Below are 13,529 nucleotides of genomic sequence, written 5' to 3'. Positions count from 1 at the left end.
AATGAGGACAGTCCTGTGGGGTGGGGAGGGAATGAGGACAGTCCTGTGGGGTGGACTATGGGGAGGGAATGAGGACAGTCCTGGGGGTGGACTATGGGGAGGGAATGAGGACAGTCCTGTGGGGTGGGGGGAGGGAATGAGGACAGTCCTGTGGGGTGGACTATGGGGAGGGAATGAGGACAGTCCTGTGGGGTGGACTATGGGGAGGGAATGAGGACAGTCCTGTGGGGTGGGGAGGGAATGAGGACAGTCCTGTGGGGTGGACTGGGGAGGGAATGAGGACAGTCCTGTGGGGTGGACTATGGGGGAGGGAAGTGTGGAGGGACTGGGGGAGGACAGTCCTGTGGGGTGGACTATGGGGAGGGAATGAGGACAGTCCTGTGGGGTGGACTATGGGGAGGGAATGAGGACAGTCCTGTGGGGTGGACTGGGGGAGGGAATGAGGACAGTCCTGTGGGGTGGACTGGGGAGGGAATGAGGACAGTCCTGTGGGGTGGGGAGGGAATGAGGACAGTCCTGTGGGGTGGACTATGGGGGGGAATGAGGACAGTCCTGTGGGGTGGACTATGGGGAGGGAATGAGGACAGTCCTGTGGGGTGGACTATGGGGAGGGAATGAGGACAGTCCTGTGGGGTGGGGACTAGGGAATGAGGACAGTCCTGTGGGGTGGGGAGGGAATCCTGAGGACAGTCCTGTGGGGTGGACTATGGGGAGGGAAGGAATGGGACAGTCCTGTGGGGTGGACTCCTGGGGGAGGGAATGGAGGGCAGTCCTGTGGGGTGGACTATGGGGAGGGAATGAGGACAGTCCTGTGGGGTGGGGTGGGGAGGAATGAGGACAGTCCTGTGGGGTGGACTCCTGGGGGAGGGAATGGTCCTATGGGTGGAGGGGGGAGGGAATGAGGACAGTCCTGTGGGGAGTGGGGAGGGAATGAGGACAGTCCTGTGGGGAGGGGGTGGGGAGGAATGAGGACAGTCCTGTGGGGTGGGGGTAGGAGGGCGGTCCTGGGGGAGGGAGGGCGGTCCTGAGGACGGTCCTGTGGGGTGGACTATGGGGAGGGAATGAGGACAGTCCTGTGGGGAGGAAAGGAGGTCCTGTGGGGAGTGGACTCCTGGGGGAGGAAAGGAGGGAATGAGGACAGTCCTGTGGTGGACCTGTGGGGAGGGAATGTCCTGTGGGGAGGAAGGAGGGGAGGACCTGGGGAGGGAAGGAGGGTGGGGCGGTCCTGTGGGGAGGGAAGGAGGGTGAGGGAAGGAGGGCGGTCCTGTGGGGAGGGAAGGAGGGCGGTCCTGTGGGGAGGGAGGAGGAGGGCGGTCCTGTGGGGAGGGAAGGAGGGCGGTCCTGTGGGGAGGGAAGGAGGGTGGTCCTGTGGGGAGGAGGGTGGTCCTGTGGGGAGGGAAGGAGGGTGGTCCTGTGGGGAGGGAAGGAGGGTGGTCCTGTGGGGAGGGAAAAGGAGGGGTCGGTCCTGTGGGGAGGGAAGGAGGGCGGTCCTGTGGGGAGGGAAGGGAAGGGGGCGGTCCTGTGGGGAGGGAAGGAGGGCGGTCCTGTGGGGAGGGAAGGAGGGCGGTCCTGTGGGGAGGGAAGGAGGGGAGGGAAGCAGGGCGGTCCTGTGGGGAGGGGAGGAGGGCGGTCCTGTGGGGAGGAAGGAGGAGGGAAGGAGGGGGCGGTCCTGTGGGGAGGAAAGGAGGGGCGGTCCTGTGGGGAGGGAAGGAGGTCCTGTGGGGAGGGGAGGAGGGCGGTCCCTGTGGGGAGGGAAGGAGGGCGGTCCTGTGGGGAGGGGAGGAGGTCCTGTGGGGAGGGAAGGAGGGTGGTCCTGTGGGGAGGGAGGGTGGTAGGAGGGCGTCCTGTGGGGAGGGAAGGAGGGGGGAGGGCGGTCCTGTGGGGAGGGAAGGAGGGAAGGAGGGGAGGGCGGTCCTGTGGGGAGGGAAGGAGGGTGGTCCTGTGGGGAGGGTAGAGCTGTGTTCTGGAAGGAGGGCGGTCCTGTGGGGAGGGAAGGAGGGCGGTCCCAACACAATGTGGGGAGGGAAGGAGGGCGGTCCTGTGGGGAGGGAAGGAGGGTGTTCCTGTGGGGAGGGAAGGAGGGTGTTCGGTCCTGTGGGGAGGGTTCTGAAGGAGGGTGTTCTGGTCCTGTGGGGTGTTCTGGGGGGAAGGATATTATTCATGGGGTCGGTCCTGTGGGGAGGGAAGGAGGGTGGTCCTGTGGGGAGGGAAGGAGGGTGTTCTGGGGGGGTGGTCCTGTGGGGAGGGATATTATTCATGTTCACCAACACAATGTGGTCTGTAGAGCTGTGTTCTGGTCCTGTGGGGGGTCAGGGAAGGAGGGCTGTGTTCGGTCCTGTGGGGAGGGAAGGAGGTGGTGGTCCTGTGGGGAGGGAAGGAGGGATATTATTCATGTTCGGTCCTGTGGGGAGGGTTAAGGAGGGTGTTCGGTCCTGTGGGGAGGGGAAGGAGGGGGGGGGGGGGTCGGTCCTGTGGGTAGAGGTGAAGGAGGGTGGTCCTGTGGGGTTAGTGGTCTGTAGAGGTGTTCTGGGGGGGTCATAGTAACAGATATTATTCATGTTCACCAACACAATGTGGTCCTGTGGGGAGGCTGTGTTCTGGGGGGGGGTCAAGGAGGGCTGTGTTCTGGGGGGGTCATAGTCCTGTGGGGAGGGTTCTGGGGGTCAAGGATATTATTCATGGTGGTCCTGTGGGGGGGGTCAGGGTTAAAGGAGGGTGGTCCTGTGGGGAGGTGTTCTGGGGGGATAGTAACAGATATTATTCATGTTAACGTGTCCTGTGGGGAGGGAAGGAGGGTGTTCGGTCCTGTGGGGAGGGAAGGAGGGTGGTCCTGTGGGGAGGGAAGGAACAGGGTGGTCCTGTGGGGGGGGTCATAGTAACAGAGGGAAGGAGGGATATTATTCATGTTAACCAACACAATGGTCCTGTGGGGAGGGAAGGAGGGTGTTCTGGGGGGAGGGTCGGTCCTGTGGGGAGGGGTCAAGGAGGGGTCTGGTCCTGTGGGGAGGGAAGGAACAGGGTGGTCGTGTCCTGTGGGGAGGGAAGGAGGGTGGTCCTGTGGGGAGGTAAGATATTATTCAGGTGGTCCTGTGGGGAGGGATATTATTCATGGTGGTCCTGTGGGGGAGGGAAGGGTCTGGAGCTGTGTCCTGTGGGGTGGTCTGTAGGGTGTTCTGGGAGGGTAACGGTCCTGTGGGGAGCTGTGTTCTGGGGGGTCAAGCAGGTTACCAACACAATGTGGTCCTGTGGGGAGGTAAGTAACAGATATTATTCATGTTCCCCAGGGTCGGTCCTGTGGGGAGGTGGTCTGTAAGGAGGGTGGTCCTGTGGGGAGGATATTATTCATGTTAAAGGAATGTGGTCTGTAGAGCTGTGTCCTGTGGGGAGGTGGTCTGTAAGAGCTGTGTTCTGGGGGGTCATAGTAACAGATAAATGTGGTCTGTAGCAGGACGGTCCTGTGGGGATTTATTCATGTTTGTGGTCTGTCTGTGTTCTGGGAGTGCAGCTCACCTGGCTGTGATGTCAGGAACCCTTGTAGTGGTGCAGCCTGTGGTCTGTAGAGTTCAGGGGGTCAATACATCAGATTAATTCTGTCTGTGAATGGCAAACACAATGTGGTCTGTAGAGCTGTGTTCTGGGGGGGGGGGGTCATAGTAACAGATATTATTCATGTTAACCAACACAATGTATAACTGTGTTCTGGGGGGTCCCATGTTAACCAAAAATGTGGGAGGGAGCTGTGTGGTCATTAACAGATGGGGAACAAATGAGGTCTAGTACATGTTACAGGGCTTGTTCTGGGGGTCTGTAACAGGTTAACCAACACAATGTGGTCTGTAGAGCTCATGTTAACCAACACAATGTGGTCTGTGTTCTGGGGGGGGGTCAGCTGTGTTCTGTGTTCTGGGGGTCATAGTAACAGATATTATTCATGTTAACCAACACAACGTGGTCTGTAGAGCTGTGTTCTGGGGGGGTCATAGTAACAGATATTATTCATGTTAACCAACACAATGTGGTCTGTGTTCTGAGCTGTGTTCTGGGGGGCTGTGTTCTGGGGGTCATAGTAACAGATATTATTCATGTTAACCAACACAATGTGGTCTGTGGTCTGTAGAGCTGTGTTCTGTGTTCTGGGGGGGTCATAGTAACAGATATTATTCATGTTCAACCAACACAATGTGGTCTGTAGAGCTGTGTTCTGTTAACCAACACAATGGGGAGCTGTGTTCTGGGGGTCATAGTAACAGATATTATTCATGTTAACCAACACAATGTGGTCTGTAGAGCTGTGTTCTGGGGGGGTAACAGATCATGTTAACAGATAATGTGGTCTGTAGAGCTGTTCATGTTAACCAACACAATGTGGTCTGTAGAGCTGTGTTCTGGGGGGGTCATAGTAACAGATATTATTCATGTTAACCAACACAATGTGGTCTGTAGAGCTGTGTTCTGGGGGTCATAGTAACAGATATTATTCATGTTAACCAACACAATGTGGTCTGTAGAGCTGTGTTCTGGGGGGGTCATAGTAACAGATATTATTCATGTTCACCAACACAATGTGGTCTGTAGAGCTGTGTTCTGGGGGGGGGGTCATAGTAACAGATATTATTCATGTTAACCAACACAATGTGGTCTGTAGAGCTGTGTTCTGGGGGGGTCATAGTAACAGATATTATTCATGTTAACCAACACAATGTGGTCTGTAGAGCTGTGTTCTGGGGGTCATAGTAACAGATATTATTCATGTTCATGTGTTCTGGGGGGGGGTCACCAACACAATGTGGTCTGTAGAGCTGTGTTCTGGGGGTCATAGTAACAGATATTATTCATGTTCACCAACACAACGTGGTCTGTAGAGCTGTGTTCTGGGGGAGGGTCATAGGTCATGCTGTAGAGCTAACAGATATTAGAGCTGTGTTCTGGGGTGGGAGCAGAGAGAAGGTAATGAAGAGAGAAGCTCTGACATTAAGGTAATACAGTCTGCTTTAATCAGCTGGGGGGGGTCAGCTCATCTCTCTACGGTGTCACATTGATGTCTTTATTAAGGAGAGAGAAGCTCTGACATTAAGGTAATACAGTCTGCTTTAATCAGCTGGGGGGGTTCTGGAGGGTCTCTCTACGGTGTCACATTGATGTCTTTATTAAGGAGAGAGAAGCTCTGACATTAAGGTAATACAGTCTGCTTTAATCAGCTGGGGGGGTCAGCTCATCTCTCTACGGTGTCACATTGATGTCTTTATTAAGGAGAGAGAAGCTCTGACATTAAGGTAATACAGTCTGCTTTAATCAGCTGGGGGGGGTCAGCTCATCTCTACGGTGTCACATTGATGTCTTTATTAAGGAGAGAGAAGCTCTGACATTAAGGTAATACAGTCTGCTTTAATCAGCTGGGGGGGTCAGCTCATCTCTCTACGGTGTCACATTGATGTCTTTATTAAGGAGAGAGAAGCTCTGACATTAAGGTAATACAGTCTGCTTTAATCAGCTGGGGGGGGGGGTGCTCATCTCTCTATGGTGTCACATTGATGTCTTTATTAAGGAGAGAGAAGCTCTGACATTAAGGTAATACAGTCTGCTTTAATCAGCTGGGGGGGGGGTCAGCTCATCTCTCTACGGTGTCACATTGATGTCTTTATTAAGGAGAGAGAAGCTCTGACATTAAGGTAATACAGTCTGCTTTAATCAGCTGGGGGGGTCAGCTCATCTCTCTACGGTGTCACATTGATGTCTTTATTTGATTTGATTTTATTAGGATCTCTTTTCGTCCCCATTTGGACTAATCTTCCAAGAGTCCTTAACATTAAAATACAATTTATAATACAAACACACTTTCACATATAACACACTATCACAAACATACATAATACACTAGCATAATGACCCAATAAATACTCAATCTAAAAAAAATAAAAAAAATATTGATTCTTCATCTACTATAGTCCCTCAACATTTCTATATACTATATTTAAATTGTTTTTAAATAATGTTTAAACTTATATATTGAAAGGTTTCTAGTTTGCTCAATTTATTCCATTTCTTTATTGCTCTAAACCTAAATGTTCTTTTGACCATTTCTTTTTTCTGTCTGGATAACGCATAGATGGTGGACAATCTATTCCTAGTACTGGATAACACATAGATGATGGACAATCTATTTACATTTACATTTACATTTAAGTCATTTCCTAGTACTGGATAACGCATAGATGGTGGACAATCTATTCCTAGTACTGGATAACACATAGATGGTGGACAATCTATTCCTAGTACTGGATAACACATAGATGGTGGACAATTCTATTGGATAACATAGGTGGACAATCTATTCCTAGTATTTACGGAATGTCTGTCTCTTACCAACTGAATACCATTGTGAATAGAACTTGGCCGTTTTAAATGATGTATATTATCAAATAAGATAAGCATGTTTTTTTCAATTACCTTGTCGATTGATGACCAACCAAGAACACTGCGCATGACTGCAACAGAAGAACCATATCTCCGCCTTAAAACAATCCTTGCTGCTTTATTCTGTGCATTCTGCAGCCTCCTAACTTCACTAGATGATGCATTTCCTGATCATCTCCAAATCTCCTTGCTAAGCTTGCTGTACCTGTTGAACCGACTGTTTTGCTGTATAAATTGTAGTATCATCTGCAAATATAGTAGCTTGAGTTTCAACCAAAGTGTAGGGAAGGTCGTTGGTGTATATTAAGTAGAGAAGTGGCCCAAGGCAGCTGCCCTGCGGTATTCCACAGTTTAACACGAGGGGAAGAAAATGAACCATTGATATAGGTGGACTGTTAACTGTCAGTGAGATATGACTGGACCCAATTCAATGCTACCTCCTTAAAACCATAATGCATTCATTTTGTCAAAATAATTTCATGATCCACTAAATCAAATGCTGCACTGAAATCTAAAAATAGTACACCTACAAACCTGCCATTATCCATAGCATTGAGCCACTGGTCAGTCATGTCAACCAATGCAGTGGTAGTGGAATGGTTTTTGCAATAAGCATGCTGATTGGCTGTAATCAAATCATTCTTTTCCATATACTCCCACATTTGTCTACTCACAATACCCTCCAATATCTTACTGAGTGTAGGGAGTAGACTAATTGGTCTATTAAGGAGAGAGAAGCTCTGACATTAAGGTAATACAGTCTGCTTTAATCAGCTGGGGGGGTCAGCTCATCTCTCTACGGTGTCACATTGATGTCTTTATTAAGGAGAGAGAAGCTCTGACATTAAGGTAATACAGTCTGCTTTAATCAGCTGGGGGGGTCAGCTCATCTCTCTACGGTGTCACATTGATGTCTTTATTAAGGAGAGAGAAGCTCTGACATTAAGGTAATACAGTCTGCTTTAATCAGCTGGGGGGGGTCAGCTCATCTCTCTATGGTGTCACATTGATGTCTTTATTAAGGAGAGAGAAGCTCTGACATTAAGGTAATACAGTCTGCTTTAATCAGCTGGGGGGTCAGCTCATCTCTCTACGGTGTCACATTGATGTCTTTATTAAGGAGAGAGAAGCTCTGACATTAAGGTAATACAGTCTGCTTTAATCAGCTGGGGGGGTCAGCTCATCTCTCTACGGTGTCACATTGATGTCTTTATTAAGGAGAGAGAAGCTCTGACATTAAGGTAATACAGTCTGCTTTAATCAGCTGGGGGGGGGTCAGCTCATCTCTCTATGGTGTCACATTGATGTCTTTATTAAGGAGAGAGAAGCTCTGACATTAAGGTAATACAGTCTGCTTTAATCAGCTGGGGGGGTCAGCTCATCTCTCTATGGTGTCACATTGATGTCTTTATTAAGGAGAGAGAAGCTCTGACATTAAGGTAGTACAGTCTGCTTTAATCAGCTGGGGGGGTCAGCTCATCTCTCTACGGTGTCACATTGATGTCTTTATTAAGGAGAGAGAAGCTCTGACATTAAGGTAATACAGTCTGCTTTAATCAGCTGGGGGGGTCAGCTCATCTCTCTATGGTGTCACATTGATGTCTTTATTAAGGAGAGAGAAGCTCTGACATTAAGGTAATACAGTCTGCTTTAATCAGCTGGGGGGTCAGCTCATCTCTCTATGGTGTCACATTGATGTCTTTATTAAGGAGAGAGAAGCTCTGACATTAAGGTAATACAGTCTGCTTTAATCAGCTGGGGGGGGGTCAGCTCATCTCTCTATGGTGTCACATTGATGTCTTTATTAAGGAGAGAGAAGCTCTGACATTAAGGTAATACAGTCTGCTTTAATCAGCTGGGGGGGTCAGCTCTTATCTCTACGGTGTCACATTGATGTCTTTATTAAGGAGAGAGAAGCTCTGACATTAATGTAATACAGTCTGCTTTAATCAGCTGGGGGGGGTCAGCTCATCTCTCTACGGTGTCACATTGATGTCTTTATTAAGGAGAGAGAAGCTCTGACATTAAGGTAATACAGTCTGCTTTAATCAGCTGGGGGGGTCAGCTCATCTCTCTACGGTGTCACATTGATGTCTTTATTAAGGAGAGAGAAGCTCTGACATTAATGTAATACAGTCTGCTTTAATCAGCTGGGGGGGTCAGCTCATCTCTCTACGGTGTCACATTGATGTCTTTATTAAGGAGAGAGAAGCTCTGACATTAAGGTAATACAGTCTGCTTTAATCAGCTGGGGGGGGGGGTCAGCTCATCTCTCTACGGTGTCACATTGATGGCTTTATTAATGTCCTTCTCTATTTGGAAATCCCTCTAGTCTCTCTCTCACCGTCTCTTTCAGGCTTTCTTTCTCGGTCTGCCTCGGTCTGTCGGTCTTTCCCTCCATTTCCCTCTCCTCCTCTTTCCCTCCATTTCCCTCTCCTCCTCTTTCCCTCCATTTCCCTCTCCTCCCCTTTCCCTCCATTTCCCTATCCTCCTCTTTCACTCTCCTCCTCTTTCCCTCCATTTCCCTCTCCTCCTCTTTCCCTCCATTTCCCTCTCCTCCTCTCCCTCTCCTCCTCTTTCCCTCCATTTCCCTCTCCTCCTATTTCCCTCCATTTCCCTCTCCTCCTCTTTCCCTCCATTTCCCTCTCCTCCTCTCCCTCTCCTCCTCTTTCCCTCCATTTCCCTCTCCTCCTATTTCCCTCCATTTCCCTCTCCTCCTCTTTCCCTCTCCTCCTCTTTCCCTCCATTTCCCTCTCCTCCTCTTTCCCTCCATTTCCTTCTCCTCCCCCCTTTTCACGGGTGTGTGAGTTGAATTCGAGCAGGGAGGGGGGGTTAGACTGCCGGTGTCGGTTGGGCTGCCGGTGTCGGTTGGGCTGCCGGTGTCGGTTGGGCTGCCGGTGTCGGTTGGGCTGCCGGTGTCGGTTGGGCTGCCGGTGTCGGTTGGGCTGCCGGTGTCGGTTGGGCTGCCGGTGTCGGTTGGGCTGCCGGTGTCGGTTGGGCTGCCGGTGTCGGTTGGGCGGTTGGACTGCCGGTGTCGGTTGGACTGTTAGGCTGCTGCTGGTGTCGGGTAGACTGTTAGGCTGCTGCTGGTGTCGGGTAGACTGTTAGGCTGCTGCTGGTGTCGGGTAGACTGTTAGGCTGCTGCTGGTGTCGGGTAGACTGTTAGGCTGCTGCTGGTGTCGGGTAGACTGTTAGGCTGCTGCTGGTGTCGGTTAGACTGTTAGGCTGCTGCTGGTGTCGGGTAGACTGTTAGGCTGCTGCTGGTGTCGGGTAGACTGTTAGGCTGCTGCTGGTGTCGGGTAGACTGTTAGGCTGCTGCTGGTGTCGGGTAGACTGTTAGGCTGCTGCTGGTGTCGGTTAGACTGTTAGGCTGCTGCTGGTGTCGGGTAGACTGTTAGGCTGCTGCTGGTGTCGGGTAGACTGTTAGGCTGCTGCTGGTGTCGGGTAGACTGTTAGGCTGCTGCTGGTGTCGGGTAGACTGTTAGGCTGCTGCTGGTGTCGGGTAGACTGTTAGGCTGCTGCTGGTGTCGGGTAGACTGTTAGGCTGCTGGTGTCGGTTAGACTGTTAGGCTGCTGCTGGTGTCGGGTAGACTGTTAGGCTGCTGCTGGTGTCTGGTAGACTGTTAGGCTGCTGCTGGTGTCGGGTAGACTGTTAGGCTGCTGCTGGTGTCGGGTAGACTGTTAGGCTGCTGCTGGTGTCGGTTAGACTGTTAGGCTGCTGGTGTCGGGTAGACTGTTAGGCTGCTGCTGGTGTCTGGTAGACTGTTAGGCTGCTGCTGGTGTCGGGTAGACTGTTAGGCTGCTGCTGGTGTCGGGTAGACTGTTAGGCTGCTACTGGAGAGAGAGAGAGAGAGCTCTCAATGCTCCTCTGTCAGGCCTTTTCCCTGTCAGTGCGGTGTTGCTGTGAGCAACCAAGTGGACTCGTGCTGTTGGGTAGGCTAACTTATTGCTAGTTATTTATCACCTCGTCTGATCACATAGTACCTGGCATCAAACCCAGAGAAGCTAGAATTAGAGGTCACTAAAGCCAGTGCCTTTTAACTAGTGGCTCTATCCTAGCCGTGGACAGCAGGACTCGGGGGGTAGCATGGACATGTTGTCACTAAAGCCAGGGCCTTTTAACTAGTGGCTCTATCCTAACCGTGGACAGCAGGCCTCGGGGGGTAGCATGGACACGTTGTCACTAAAGCCAGGGCCTTTTAACTAGTGGCTCTATCCTAGCCGTGGACAGCAGGCCTCGGGGGGTAGCATGGACATGTTGTCACTAAAGCCAGGGCCTTTAACTAGTGGCTCTATCCTAGCCGTGGACAGCAGGCCTCGGGGGGTAGCATGGACACGTTGTCACTAAAGCCAGGGCCTTTTAACTAGTGGCTCTATCCTAGCCGTGGACAGCAGGCCTCGGGGGGTAGCATGGACACGTTGTCACTAAAGCCAGGGCCTTTTAACTAGTGGCTCTATCCTAGCCGTGGACAGCAGGCCTCGGGGGGTAGCATGGACACGTTGTCACTAAAGCCAGGGCCTTTTAACTAGTGGCTCTATCCTAACCGTGGACAGCAGGCCTCGGGGGGTAGCATGGACATGTTGTCACTAAAGCCAGGGCTTTTTAACCAGTGGCTCTATCCTAGCCGTGGACAGCAGGCCTCGGGGGGTAGCATGGACACGTTGTCACTAAAGCCAGGGCCTTTTAACTAGTGGCTCTATCCTAACCGTGGACAGCAGGCCTCGGGGGGTAGCATGGACATGTTGTCACTAAAGCCAGGGCCTTTTAACTAGTGGCTCTATCCTAACCGTGGACAGCAGGCCTCGGGGGGTAGCATGGCATGTTGTTACTATGCTGGTGGAAGTCACAGACATTGATCATAGCAGTTATTTCAAGTATTAACATTTAGTCCTGTATCTTGTTTTCATGTCTACCAAACAGTACTTCATGTAAGTGATTTGTTGTCTCTGTCTCCAAGGGTTATAGCAGTTCAATAGCAGAGAGGTCAACAGTCTTATCTGATGGTCAGAGTGGCAAAGTGAAAATAACATTCGATCTGTACTGTTGACCATCACATGAATCATTACAGCTCTGGTACAGGGATAATATTTAGCTGGTCCATTTTGGCAGAACTGATGTCATCCTTAACAACTTGCCTAAGTTGTTGTTGCTTTGCTGTGTTCTTCTGTCTTTGGCTATTTAAATAAGATCTTAAAGTTATGGGGCCCATTATCTACTGACCCAGAATCAGATGGTCTCCTTTATTTACCGACCCAGAGTCAGATGGTCTCCTTTATTTACTGACCCAGAGTCAGATGGTCTCCTTTATTTACCGACCCAGAGTCAGATGGTCTCCTTTATCTGCCGACCCAGAGTCAGATGGTCTCCTTTATCTGCCGACCCAGAGTCAGTTGGTCTCCTTTATCTGCCGACCCAGAGTCAGATGGTCTCCTTTATCTGCCGACCCAGAGTCATCAGATGGTCTCCTTTATCTGCCGACCCAGAGTCAGATGTTCTCCTTTATCTGCCGACCCAGAGTCAGATGGTCTCCTTTATCTGCCGACCCAGAGTCAGATGGTCTCCTTTATCTGCCGACCCAGAGTCAGATGGTCTCCTTTATCTGCCGACCCAGAGTCAGATGGTCTCCTTTATCTGCCGACCCAGAGTCAGATGGTCTCCTTTATCTGCCGACCCAGAGTCAGATGGTCTCCTTTATCTGCCGACCCAGAGTCAGATGGTCTCCTTTATCTGCCGACCCAGAGTCAGATGGTCTCCTTTATCTGCCGACCCAGAGTCAGATGGTCTCTTTATCTGCCGACCCAGAGTCAGATGGTCTCCTTTATCTGCCGACCCAGAGTCAGATGGTCTCCTTTATCTGCCGACCCAGAGTCAGATGGTCTCCTTTATCTGCCGACCCAGAGTCAGATGGTCTCCTTTTAATATCTACTAGTTGTATTGAACACTGTGAGGGTTTTATCAGTAATATCTACTAGTTGTATTGAACACTGTCTGTGAGGGTTTAGACAGTAATATCTACTAGTTGTATTGAACACTGTCTGTGAGGGTTTAGACAGTAATATCTACTAGTTGTATTGAACACTGTCTGTGAGGGTTTTATCAGTAATATCTACTAGTTGTATTGAACACTGTGTGAGGGTTTAGACAGTAATATCTACTAGTTGTATTGAACACTGTCTGTGAGGGGTTTATCAGTAATATCTACTAGTTGTATTGAACACTGTCTGTGAGGGTTTTATCAGTAATATCTACTAGTTGTATTGAACACTGTCTGTGAGGGTTTTATCAGTAATATCTACTAGTTGTATTGAACACTGTCTGTGAGGGGTTTATCAGTAATATCTACTAGTTGTATTGAACACTGTCTGTGAGGGTTTTATCAGTAATATCTACTAGTTGTATTGAACACTGTCTGTGAGGGGTTTATCAGTAATATCTACTAGTTGTATTGAACACTGTCTGTGAGGGTTTAGACAGTAATATCTACTAGTTGTATTGAACACTGTGTGAGGGTTTAGACAGTAATATCTACTAGTTGTATTGAACACTGTGTGAGGGTTTAGACAGTAATATCTACTAGTTGTATTGAACACTGTCTGAGGGTTTAGACAGTAATATCTACTAGTTGTATTGAACACTGTCTGTGAGGGTTTATCAGTAATATCTACTAGTTGTATTGAACACTGTCTGTGAGGGGTTTATCAGTAATATCTACTAGTTGTATTGAACACTGTCTGTGAGGGTTTTATCAGTAATATCTACTAGTTGTATTGAACACTGTCTGTGAGGGGTTTATCAGTAATATCTACTAGTTGTATTGAACACTGTCTGTGAGGGTTTTATCAGTAATATCTACTAGTTGTATTGAACGCTGTGTGAGGGGTTTATCAGTAATATCTACTAGTTGTATTGAACACTGTGTGAGGGTTTAGACAGTAATATCTACTAGTTGTATTGAACACTGTCTGTGAGGGGTTTATCAGTAATATCTACTAGTTGTATTGAACACTGTGTGAGGGTTTAGACAGTAATATCTACTAGTTGTATTGAACACTGTCTGTGAGGGTTTAGACAGTAATATCTACTAGTTGTATTGAACACTGTCTGAGAGGGTTTA

General features: G+C 49.7%; 1 protein-coding gene across 1 annotated transcript in view; it reads left to right on the top strand.

Annotated features, from left to right (window-relative positions):
• The window catches only part of LOC135513356 (probable JmjC domain-containing histone demethylation protein 2C), a 351,376-nt gene that overhangs the window by 44,872 nt on the left and 292,975 nt on the right, over nt 1-13,529 (top strand).

This window comes from Oncorhynchus masou, chromosome 24, assembly GCF_036934945.1.
Source record: "Oncorhynchus masou masou isolate Uvic2021 chromosome 24, UVic_Omas_1.1, whole genome shotgun sequence".
Taxonomy (NCBI): Eukaryota; Metazoa; Chordata; class Actinopteri; order Salmoniformes; family Salmonidae; genus Oncorhynchus; species Oncorhynchus masou.
The sequence above is the reverse complement of the archived record's forward strand: the minus strand, read 5'-3'. Positions and strand labels throughout refer to the sequence as shown.